Source organism: Penaeus japonicus, unplaced genomic scaffold (genome assembly GCF_977035675.1).
Source record: "Penaeus japonicus unplaced genomic scaffold, GWHDUDI00000001_assembly GWHDUDI00000037, whole genome shotgun sequence".
NCBI classification, from domain to species: domain Eukaryota; kingdom Metazoa; phylum Arthropoda; class Malacostraca; order Decapoda; family Penaeidae; genus Penaeus; species Penaeus japonicus.
Window position 1 is genome coordinate 12,895,089 of NW_028234439.1, and position 12,500 is coordinate 12,907,588.

At 53.8% G+C, this 12,500-nt stretch overlaps 1 protein-coding gene across 2 annotated transcripts in view; it reads left to right on the top strand.

Moving 5' to 3' along the window:
* The window catches only part of drn (zinc finger AN1-type doctor no), a 105,304-nt gene that overhangs the window by 31,637 nt on the left and 61,167 nt on the right, over nt 1-12,500 (top strand). Inside the window, exon 1 of one of the 2 annotated variants that reach the window (XR_015190664.1) lies at nt 2,020-2,313. The exons of the other annotated variant lie outside the window; for it this stretch is intronic. The gene's annotated coding sequence lies outside the window, so the exon portion shown is untranslated. Of the gene's footprint in view, nt 1-2,019; nt 2,314-12,500 lie in introns of those variants that run through there. 2 annotated transcript variants of the gene reach the window in all.

Below are 12,500 nucleotides of genomic sequence, written 5' to 3' on the forward strand. Positions count from 1 at the left end.
GACGAGGGGATGAAAGCGAGGAAGTTTCTCTCTAGTGTTCTCGTCACAGTGATGCTGGTTGCGATGGTGGCGATGGTGGCGATGGTGGCTGATAAGGCCTTTTGGCAGTGACGCCACTCTCGACGCTGACGGAGATGTGGGGGTGCTGTTGCTATTGGAAATATCCTGGTGGTGGCTGGCCGAGTTGAAGGATACAAGTGGCAGTGTAAGAGGAAGAGGAGCTTGGGGAGGGTGGCACCAAGGCGGCACCGGGGCTGGCTTCCCTCGTGAAAAGTCCCTCGTGTTGACTGAAGGAGATTGGTGGTTCGGGGCGGCGCGGTTCACGACTTGAGAGAGTGGATTCGGGAGGTGGCGTGGTCAGCGGGTGGCACAGTGTGGAGGGTCCTGCGGCGCAGGATTTGTGGCACAGACTTGTAGTGGCTTCAGCAGATGTTATCCCTGGGTTGGCGCGTCCTTGCTAGCTGGTTTGGTCACATCTCGTTAAGGGAAGCTGGTGGCAGGGAGCCGTGCGGGGTGGGTTGGGATGCGGTGGTAGTGGCGGACGGGTTGGGGGGGGGGGTCTTTAGCGACCCACTGACTCGTATTGGGCAGGTAGACCACGTTTTTATTCTGGTGGCTGTTCCATGTCCCTCGCCCCCACGGCAACTCTGTAGGCCTATGCCTAACTTGATTACAGGCCCGCAAGTTCCTCATAACACGCACGCCTTCGCGCCTCAGCGAGCAGGCCGAGTCTTAGCCGTCTACAGTTTCCTGGTCTCGATCAGTTTATAGAATGCTAGACCTTATTTAGATTTGGAAGATTTTACGTGCCATGGCAATCCCAAGGGATTCTTATAACACCTAAATGTTTATTCGCGGTATTTAAACATTAATATACACAACCTAGGAAGACCGTCAAAATGTAATCGTGTGTGTCTAAGCGTGGCCATTTGCGTCTGCGCTCTTACTTTGTTATGTGTGTCTGCTTGCATGCATGCATACACATAAATATTGTTATATATGCAAAAATTATGTAACTTGTCTCTGCAAATTTTGCCCCCTTACCTCCACGCTTTCGATTGATTCTTCTGCCGCCTCAGCTGCTCACGTAGCCCTTGCCGAGGAAGAAGGCGCAAGCAGCCGCCGAGGAGGCGCGGGGAGGAGGCTGTGTGGTTAGCTGGTCCGAAGCCGGGACAGGTCGTGCGGGAGTGGGGAGGGATTACTCAAGAAAGATCCCTGGGACTGAGGCAGGCCAGGAAAGAGAAGGGTGACTGGAATCTCGTGCAAGGGCGAGGGCGAGGGCGAGGGCGAGGGCGAGGGGGAAGGGGCCACTCCGAAAGAGCTAGGGTGACTGGACCTTGGAGATCACCAGAGTTAATGGGGCTGCACGAAGAGAGCATGGGCAGCCATTTATAGGAGGAGGATGATAGGGATGATAGGAGTCTGGGTAGTGGGTGGTGGAACAACAGACTCTTACGAAAGTTCACTTATAAAGAGAGGGAGTATGTCGTGATGGGGAAGTATGGTGGGAATTTTGTCAAGAAAAAGTGTGACGGGAATTTAGCTGTGTCAGGAGGTTTGCTAGGAACGGTGACGAGTTTTGTGTGAGAGGGAAACGTGATCATGTTTTTGTTACAAGAATTACGTTACGGGAATTTTTATTGTGTTCAGAATTTTGCGAGAAGAAAAGTTTGACGGCAGTATTGTGAGAGGGAAAGCGTGACTAGGGATTTGCGGAAATAAAATCTTGATTTAGTTTTGTTAGAGGAAACCTGGCCGAAATCTTAGAGGCTGATAAGGGATAGTTTGTAACTGTAGAGGGTTGGTTTATTATATTCGAACATTGTTCTGCTGTGTTAAGGTCTGCTTGTTTCTATTGAGTTAGCCGTATATATAAACTAATCCTTGTTCTTTTACTGACGAAACCATGAACATTCCTGCCGGGAGCACATGATGCACCTTTTCACAAAGCAAAGTGAGTGAGTGAATGTGAGTGTGTACGTATGTATGTATGTATGTGCATGTCCGTATCTGTATGCATGCCTGTATGTATTCATGTATGTTTGCGATCAGGCAGGACCTGTGAAGCGTGCGTCTGTAAGACTGCACATTAATTCTTTTATATCTGTTCTTACAGGTGAGTGTAAATGCCAAGGTGTTCCCTGGCCGCTGCCGCCGCCGCCGCTGCTGCAGTCGGTCTTTTCTCCCTGTGCTCACATTAGCAGGGGAAGGGAGTCCTGTCAGGCTTTTTGTCGCCCGTTCCTACCTTTGTCTGAGCGAAAGCTTAATGAGCAGGACGGCGACGGCGAGAGGCACGGATACGGCGAGGGAAAGGTAAGAGCTATAATTTAGGAGGGCAAGGGTGGAAGGGTGGAAGGGTGGCCGGCAGGCGAAGGTGTGGGGAGGGAAGGATCCTGTGTTTCTGAAGGAGATGGAGAAGAATCGGTAATGAGGCCAAGTGCGGGAGACGCGGTGACACTCCCAGCCGGACATGAGTGAGAGGACGGGGAAGGCGACAAGGACATGACGTGATTTGGCAAACCTCGGCGCAACTGATTCTCTCTGTGGCCTGCACCAAGGCACCAAGAGAGGCGCCGACGGAGAGCTAAATCTTGACGGGGAAGAGCGGGACGAGGTCTGGCCTCCACCATCCAACGGACAATCGTTTCTGTGCAATAGCTGTTTGTGACGGGATGTTGCCTTTGCCGCGATGACAACTCTGTGCAACGCGTGTAAGTCCTAGCGTTGCTTCAGGATAGCTGGCGATATTTCCGGCGTGGGACAATGGAAGAAATCCGGCGAACATGTAGAAGTAAAGTTGCATCAGCAGCCGGGGAGATGTTGAGTGCCGTGCGCATCATCCGACACCAATTTTAACCATGTGTCAGGAGGGGCAGATGCGCCGGAGACCACGCAGAATTCGGTGCGCTTTTGGTGTCGAGGCCAAGACATCAAGATGGCGATGGCAGCGGGGGGACGATGGCAGGGTTGCGTGACACCGAGGACCTTTGGTGGAAGAGTGTGGGCTTCCTCCACAGCGAGAAGTCATCGTGTACAACCAGCCTGGGAACGCGGCCGCCACATCTCCCGCCGACCTTGAACTAGACGCCTCACCTGATTGGCTGCTTGCTCTGCATTGAGGATGACGTCATGGATGTGTTGCCAGGATCAGCTGTACCAAACATGTGCTCTCACTGTGGGAAACAGATTCACCTTTGTTTCGGCGTTTTTGCTGCAGGGCTCACGTTTATTCATGGCAGCACGGCTTTACTTTGCAATAGCTTTAGCGCTGTCTATTGAGGAATCGAATTACGATGACGGAGGTTGGCGTGGAGGTTGGGGCTTGATACACGTGCCTGCCGGGTGTGTCATGGTGAGTTATTACAGTCACAGTTAATTCATGGCTCACGCTGGAATGTACACTTAGAGAAAGCCGTATGTATCTGTATGTTAAGCAACAGCTCGAGGCCAAGGCAATGGGCGCGGGACGGGCTGACTGGGAATAAAACTATAGTTTATTTTTACATTGCATTTTTTCAAACTAGCCACCATGTCTCCGGCTGGCAGGTAAAACCAGTTTTATGGATAGAAATAATGCCGGACTTGATCAGAATAAAATGAGAGAGGCAAAGAAGTGACGAAGAGCAATTTGCAGAATGTTGCAAGCGCTATCCGTCATGCACACATTCCCCATTGCCTCTTGTGTTGCTGTGCGTGATCACGTCTCTCCACATGATGGTGTTGCTGTTTGCCGTCACGTTCCTCTCATGGCTGGAGGAGGGTCGGCGTTACACGAGCATGTCTTTCCATGTGTTATTAACCCGTATTCTCTCTTCCCATCCACCGCGGACTCCCCCGTGCATGACACTTCTCCACGTCGGTGCGCTCATGCAGTTCCCTCGCCAACCCTCTGCCTCATAGCAAAAAATATTGGACAGAATTCAATCGTCCACCCCGCCCCCCCCAAGCCTCCACCCAGCCCCCAGCACCTCGCCCTACCTGGGGCACTCTCTTGCCCCGTCAGTAACTTAGGCGGGGATGGTGCGGGCGGAGGCGTGTGAGGCGAACCCTGCAATAGTGGGGCGGTGCCGTGGTCGCAGGCCGGACCGGACCGACTGCGGTTGGGGCCCTCGCTCGCTCCCATCTCGTGTCATCGCCTCTCCACTCGTCTCATCTCATGTCACCTCATCTCATCTCATGCGCGAACCCTTATCGCACTCTGGGAGTCCCCCCCTCTCTCTCTCTCTCTCTCTCTCTCTCTCTCTCTCTCTCTCTCTCTCTCTCTCTCTCTCTCTCTCTCTCCTCCCTCTCTCCTCTCTCTCTCTCTCTTCTCTCTCTCTCCTCTATCTCTCTCCTCTCTCTCTCTCCTCTCTCTCTCTCTCTCTCTCTCTCTCTCTCTCTCTCTCTCTCTCTCTCTCTCTCTCTCTCTCTCTCTCTCTCTCTCTCTCTAACTCCCGCCCTCCCTCCCTCCTCTCCCTCCCTCCTTTTCCTCTGTCTCTCGCTGCTTCCCTCCAACACCTTCCATCCCCTTCTCCTTCTCTTCCTTCCCTCTCCCTTTCCCTCTCCACTTTCTTTACTCTTTTTCCCACACCACACGCACTTTCGCACTTCCTCACGCCTTGCCATACGCGCTCGTTCCGCCATCGTCGGTCTCTCTCCCTCTCTCTCTCTCTCCCCCCCCCCCCCCCCCTCTCTCTCTCTCTCTCTCTCTCTCTCTCTCTCTCTCTCTCTCTCTCTCTCTCTCTCTCTCTCTCTCTCTCTCTCTCTCTCTCTCTTTATTTCTTTGTCTTTTTTCCCCTATCTTCTCCCTCTCCCTCTCCCATCACTCCCCCCTTCCCTCCTTCCCTCCTTCCTTCCTTCCCCTCGTTCCTCTCTCCAGCCTCTCCTATCCTTCCCTACATCTTCCTCCTCCTCGTCCTTCTGTCTGCCCCCTCCCCTTCCTTTTCTCCTTTCCCTGCCCCTGCCCCCAGCCCCCACGTCACCATGAAGGGAATCATCATGCACAGGGGAGGCGGCGGCGGCAGGTGTCACCGTCTGTCCTCGTGAACGTCATGCAGGCAGGCTCGCCTTGATCTTTTGTTCAGGAACAGAAGAGAAGAACGGGGAGGCAACACCCCTCTACCCCTCCCCTCCCCTCCTCTCCCCTCACACCCCACCCCACACACGCACACGCATTGACAAGTGGGGAGTGTCGAGTGAGGAACGAAAAAGGAATTGCGGACGAGAGGAAGAAACAAGGGAATGGTAGGGAAGACACATGCACTCGCATACTCTCACTTACATTCGCACGCACGCGCGCACACATACACACACGCGCGCACACATACACACACGCGCGCACACATACACACACGCGCGCACACATACACGCACGCACACACACACACACACACACACACACACACACACACACACACACACACACACACACACACACACACACACACACACACACACACACACACACATACATACATACATACACACATACATACACACACACATACACACACATATACATAAAAGGGGTTTCGGTGCTGTGAGTCAATGGAAGGAAAATAGACAGACAGACAGACAGACAGATACAGGCAGACGGAAAGACGAGCAGTTGGGGCAAGGGGGGGGGGCGACACCGAGGAGGGCAAAACTCGTGGCTCAGAGCTAGTATTCCACCGCAGGATTATACTTGGTAAGGCACATGACGAGTCACACACACGCACACGCAGGCGCGCGCGCACGCACACAATCACACAAACATGTATATGTATATATAATACATCTTGTGCGTGTGTCTACATACATAATGTGTGTGTATATATATATATATATATATATATATATATATATATATATATATATATATATATATATATACATACATATATATACATATACACATACACATACATACACATACATACATATATACATACATTTATACATACATATATACATACATATATACATACCTACATACATACCTACATATATACATACATACACATGTACATACATACACATGTACATACATACACATGTACATACATACATATATACATACATATATATATATACATACATATATACATATATAGACATATATAGACATATCCAGACATATCCATACATACATACATACATACATACATACATACATACATACATACATACATATACACACATACATACATACATATACACACATACATACATACACACACATACATACACACACACACACACACACACACACACACACACCACCACGGACATCACACACACACACTACGGACAGCACACACACACGGACACGCGCAGCGACACACCAAACACAAACACACACACACGACACACACCCACACACACAGCACACATCACGACACACACACGACACGAGCACACACACAACACACCCACACACACACACACAGCGACATTACACACATGGACACGCACGCGGCGCGCACACACACACACACACACACACACACACACACACACACACACACACACACACACACACACACACACACACACACACACACACACACACACACACACACACTTACACACACACACACATACACATACCACAAATGCGCACACAAACACAGATGCACACAACTTCCTCGTGCATTCTGGTTACTGTATCCCTTGCCGTGGTGTTCCCTGCAGATGCCGGTGGGCTCGTGAGGAAAGCAGGCGATAGAGGGGGAAAGTGAGTGTGATAGTGAGTGGAGTTAGTTTGAGTGTGAGAATTAGTATGAGTGAGTGTGAGAGTGAGAGTTAGTGTGAGTACGAGTACGAGTACGAGTACGAGTGTGAAGTGAGGGAGGGCGTATGTGCCAGAGGAGTGTGTGAGGAGGCGGTTGAGGAAAGAGGGAAATGGTGGAGAGACCCAGGGCTGTGGTGAGGAGAGGGTTCGAGTGTGTGGCCTCTTGAAGAAAGGAATGAGGAGGAGGAGGAGGAGGGAGCAAAAGAATAAGAGGAAGAAGAGGGTGAGAGAGAAGGAAGAGAAGTAGAGAGAGAGAGAGAGAGAGAAAAGGTGCGAGGCGAGTGACTGGTAAGGGAAGGAGTGTGGGTTGGGTAAGGGCTCGAGTACAGCTGGAAGGTATGTGCTTGGCAGCTGGAGGTCGCGCGGCTTTGGATACGTCAGTTGTGGGGAGTGTATGGGCTCTCGGGTTCGTTATTTGGGTGTGGGTTAGGTGGGTCGTGGGTGCGGGCGGAGGGGCGGAGTGGTCGTGTGGAGGAGTCGCGGGATGCGGGCGGCCGCCAGATGCCGACCCGCCACCAGGAATTTCCTGTGTGCCGCCGCCACCGCCGCCGCCGCCACTCCCGTCATGGTGCCACCCCTTACGCTCAGCGTTGGAGGCTGCCATGACTTCGCTCTCGTTCGCCACGTACACGCAGCGCCGGGGAACCCAATGCTCGAGCGGCGGCTGCCCTGTGTGCCCTGTGTGCCCTGTGTGCCCTGTGTGCCCTGTGCCGTGGGAGGGAGCGAGGGGCGCGGAGGGGGATGGCGGCCGATACAGACAGACCGACAGACACACGGCACAGGTGTAGCTAATGCAAAGAGAAGAGAAAAGTGTGGAAGGAAGGGGGGGGAGAGAGAGAGAGAGAGAGAGAGAGAGAGAGAGAGAGAGAGAGAGAGAGAGAGAGAGAGAGAGAGAGAGAGAGAGAGAGAGAGAGAGGAGGGAATAGGATGAGGCGAGGGACTAGTGCTGGCATAACTGAGCCATGCGGGCAGTAGGTCAGCCTTCCGCTTCTGCTTTAATTTTTATTTCCCTCCGACTGTCTGCTTTGCTTGATTTTTCTTTGATGGACCTTTGCTTTCTTTCATCCCCCCCTCTCTCTCTCTCCCTCTCCCTCTCCCTCTCCCTCTCTCCCTCCTTCCCTCCTTCCCTCCTTCCCTCCTTCCCTCCTTCCCTCCTTCCCTCCTTCCCTCCTTCCCCTCTCTCTCTCTCTCTCCTTCCTCTCTCCCTCCCTCCTTCCCTCCTTCCCTCCTCCCCCCCCCCTCCTCGTGCCTCTTCTCTCTCTCCCTCACTACCTCTCTCCCTCTCTCCTCCTCTCCTCTCTCTGACTGCTCTCTCCATCTCGCTTCCCTGGGTCATGTCCGCACTCTCCGACCCTCCTCTCCTCCTTCTCATTCCATCTCCTCTCTCCCGCTCCCCTTCTTCTCTCAGCTCCCATCTCTCCCCTCTCCTCAAATCTTCCTCCCCCTTCACTCTCCTCTTCCTCCTTGGCACTCTCTCATGCTTCCTCTCATCTCCCCTCTCTCCTCCTCTCATCTCCTCTCTCTCTTCACATCCCTTCTCCCACCCTCCCTTCACTCTCTATCCACCCTCCTCCTCCCTATTTCCCTTCTTTCCCGCCTATTTCCTCTCCTCCATGATGATGCGATATGGGATCTCGCTATCCCTCTTCTTCCTCCCTCCTCGTCTTTCCCTCCTCCCCTTCCTTTCCTCCCTCTCTCTCTCTCTCTCCTTCCCTCTCTCTCACCATCTCTCCCACCATTCTCCCAAGACCTCTCTCTGCTCTCCCCCTCCTCTACTCTCTCATCCTCTCCCTCCTTCCTCTCCTCACTCCTTCTTCCTCTCCCTCTCTCTATCCTTCTCCGCTCCCTCTCTCTCTCTCTCGTTCCCCCACTCTCGTCATCTCCGGTCTCTCTTGTCGCCTCCTCTCTCTCCGTCTCTCTCTCTCTACCCATCATTTCTCTCTGCTCCTCGATTCTCTCCTCTCTTCCATCTCCCTCTCATCTCTTTCTCTTCGAGCTCTCTCAATCTCTCTCCAAAGCTCTTCCTCTCTCCCCCCTCTCCTCCTTCCTTTCGTCTCGTCTCCTTCCCGTCTCTCTCCTCTCACTACTCCGTCTCCTGCTTATCTCTCTTCTCTCCCTCCTCTCTCTCTCCTTAACCCTCTTCCTCATCTTCCTCTCCTCTCCCTCTTCGCGTCGTCCTCTCTCGCCCTCTCGCACCTCCTCTCTCTCACAAGTCCTCTCTCTCTCACCCCTCACTTCCTCTCTTCCTCTCTCCCTCCTCGCCCCTCTTTTCCTCCGCTCCTCCCTCTCTCTGCTCCGTCGCCTTCACTCTCTCTTCTCTCCCCACCTTTCTCTCCTGCCTCTACTCTCTTCTCTCTCCTGCCCTCTCACCTTCTCTCATCTCTCCTCCTTCCCTCTCTCTTTCTCTCCACTCCTCTCCTCTCTTCGCTCCTCAACTCTCGGCTCTCGTAAGTTCTCTCATCTCTCCACTCTCTTCCTCTCTTCTCCCCCTTCTCTCTCGCTACTCTCTCCCTCCTCATCCTTCACTATCCCTCTCTCTCTCTCCCTCCTCCTCTCTCTCTCTCCCCCTCTCCTCTCTCTCCTCTCTCCTCTTCCTCCTCTCTCTCCCTCCCCTCCTCTCTCCTCGTCTCTTCCATCTCTCTTCCTCCGTCTCTCCTCTCCTCTCCCTCTTCCTCTCCTCTCTCTCCTTCTCGTCTCTTCCTCTCTCTCTCTCTCTCTCTCCTCGTCTCTCCTCCTCTCTCTCTACAGGCTCTCTCCTACCCTCTCCCACTCTCTCTCTCCCTCGATCTCTCTCTCTCTCTCCTCTCTCCTCCCCCTCCTCCCCCTTCTCTCTCTCTCTCTCTCTCTCCTTCCTCTCCTCTCTCTCTCTCTCCCTTCTCGTCAGATCTCGACAGTCTCCCTCCTCCTCTCACCTTCAAATTTCTCTCTCCTCTCTCTCCCCCTCCTCTCTCCTCTCTCTCTCCTCCTCTCTCGCGCCCTCCTCCTCTCTCTCTCTTCCCCCCATTCTCTTTCTCTCTCTCCTCTCGTCTCTCTCTCTCGCTCCTCCTCTCTCTCTCTCTCCCTACCTTCCTCTCTCTCCTCTCTCTCCCCCTCTCTCTCCCTCATCCTCTCTCTCTCATCTCTCTCTCTCCGGGGGCTCCTTCATCTCGCCTCTCTCTCCTCCTCATCTCGGTTCCCTCTTTCTCTCTCTCCTCTCCTCTCCTCGCTCTCTCTCTCTCCTCCTCTCTCCGCTTCGTTCTCTCCGTCTCTCCTCTCTCTCCTTCTCTCTCTCTCTCTTTCGTGCGCATCAGTCTCTCCCTCTCTCCTTCTCTCTCCTCTCCTTCCTCTCTCCCTCTTCTCCCCTATTCTCTCCTCTCCTCTCTCTCTCTCTCTCCTCCTCTCTCTTCTCTCTCCCTCTCCTCTCCTCCTCTCTCTCTCTGCTCTCTCTCTCTCCCTCTCCCTCCCTCCCCTTCTCTCTCTCTCCCTCTCCTCCTCTCCTCTCTCTCTCTCTCTCCTCCTCCTCTCTCTCTCTCTCTCTCTCGTCTCTGTCTCCTTCTCTCCTCTCTCCCTTCTTTCTCCTCCCTTTCACATCCTCCCGCGATGCGGTTCGCATCTCTCTCTCTTCCTCTCTCTGTCTCTCTTCTCCTCTCTCATCCTCTAGAGACCTCTCTCTCTCTCTCCTCTCTCAACATTCTCTCCTCCTCTGGTTTACTCTCTCTCCTCACTCTCTCCTCTCCTCTCCCGGCCATCTCTCCGTTCTCTCTCTTCTCCACTCCCTCTCCTCTTCATCTCGCGCGCAAATTCTCTCTCTCTCTCTAATCAACTCTCTCTCCTCATCTCCTCTCTCCTCTCCTTCTCTCTCTTCTCTCTCCTCCTCCCCTCTCTCTCCTCTCTCATCTCTCTCCTCTCCTCTCTCCCTCTCCTCTTTCCCCTCTAAATACTCTCCTCTCTCTCCCTCCTCTCATCCCCTCACTCTACTACCTCCTTCCTCCTCTCTCTCTTCCTCTCCAGTGGTATCTCTCCTCTCCTCTACTCTCTCGCCTCCTCTCCCTCCTCATCCTCCTCTCTTCTCCTCTCTCCTCTCATCCCTCTCTCACTTCTACTCTCTCTTCCCTCCCTCTCTCTCTCCTTCTCTCCCCTCTCCTCCTTCTCTCCTCTCTCCTCCCTCTCCTTCCTCTCTCCCGTCTCCTCCTTCTCTCTCCTCTCTCTCTCTCTCCTCCTCCCCCTCTCTCTCTCTCCCTCTCTCCTCCCTCTCTCTCTCCTCCTCTCTCTCTCTCCTCTCTCCCTCACTCTCTCTCTACTCGTCCCATCCTCTCTTGCCGTCTCCCTCTCACTCTCCTCTCTCTCTCTCCTCTCTTCTCTCTCCCTTTCACCTCTCTCTCTCGCACTCTCTCGTTCTCCTCGGTCTCGTCCTCTTCTCGGTCTTCTCGGCCCTCCTCTCTTCTCTCTCCTCGTCCTCTCCTCTCACTCCTCCCTCTCTCCTCTCTTCTTCCTCTCCTCTCCTCTCTCTTCCTCTCTCCTCTCCTCTTCCTTGTCCTCTCGCTGCTTCCCTCCAACCCCTTTCCCCACCCCCTTCCTTCCTTCCTCCTCCCCCCTTTTCCCCCTCCCACTTTTTTTCCCCCCTTTTTTTTCCCACCCCCACACCCACTTTCGCATTTCCTTTCACGCCCTTGCCATACGCGCTCTTTTCCCCATCGTGGGTTCTCCCCCTTCTCTCCCCCCCCCCCCCCCCCCCTCTCTCTCTCTCCTCCCCTCCCCTCTCTCTCTCCTCTCTTTCTCTCACCTATCGCTCCCCTCCTCCCTCCCCCTTCTCCCCCCTTCTCTCTCCTTCTCTTTTTTTTCTTTGTTTTTTTTCCCCCCCTATCTTCTCCCCACCCCTTCTCCCTACCCCCCCCCCCTTCCCCCCTTCCCTCCTTCCATGCTTCCCCTCGTCCCTTCTCCCACCTCTCCTATCCCCCCCAACATCTTCCTCCTCCTGGGCCTTCTTCTCCCCCTCCCCTCCCTTTTCCTCCTTTCCCTCCCCCCTGCCCCCACCCCCACGTCCCCATAAAGGGAAAATCATAAAGCACAGGGGAGGCGGCGGGGGCAGGTGCCCACCTTCGGGTCCCCGTGAACGTAAAGCGGGCAGGCCCCGCCTTGATCTTTTGTTCGGGAAACAGAAGAGAAGAACGGGAGGCAACACCCCTCTCCCCCTCCCCTCCCCTCCTCTCCCCACCCCCACCCCCCCCCCACACACCACCCGCATTGACAAGGGGGGAGTGTCGATTTGGGGAAAAAAAAAGGGAATTGCGGACGAGAGGAAGAAACAAGGGAATGGTAAGGGAAGACACATGCCCTCGCCATACTCTCACTTACATTCGCACGCACGCGCGCCACATACACACACGCGCGCACACATACACACACGCGCGCACACATACACACACGCGCGCACACATACACGCACGCACACACACACACACACACACACACACACACACACACACACACACACACACACACACACACACACACACACACACACACACACACACACACACAGACATACACACATACATACATACACACACACTGAGCACCCACACATAAAGACATAAAAGGGTTTCGGTGCTGTGTGTCAATGGAAGAAAATAGACAGACAAAACAGACTGACAATTACAGGCAGACCGGAAAGACGAGCAGTTGGGCAGAGGGGGGGGGGCGACACCGAGGAGGGCAAAACTCGTGGCTCAGAGCTAGGTATACCTCCTCAGGATTATACTTGGTA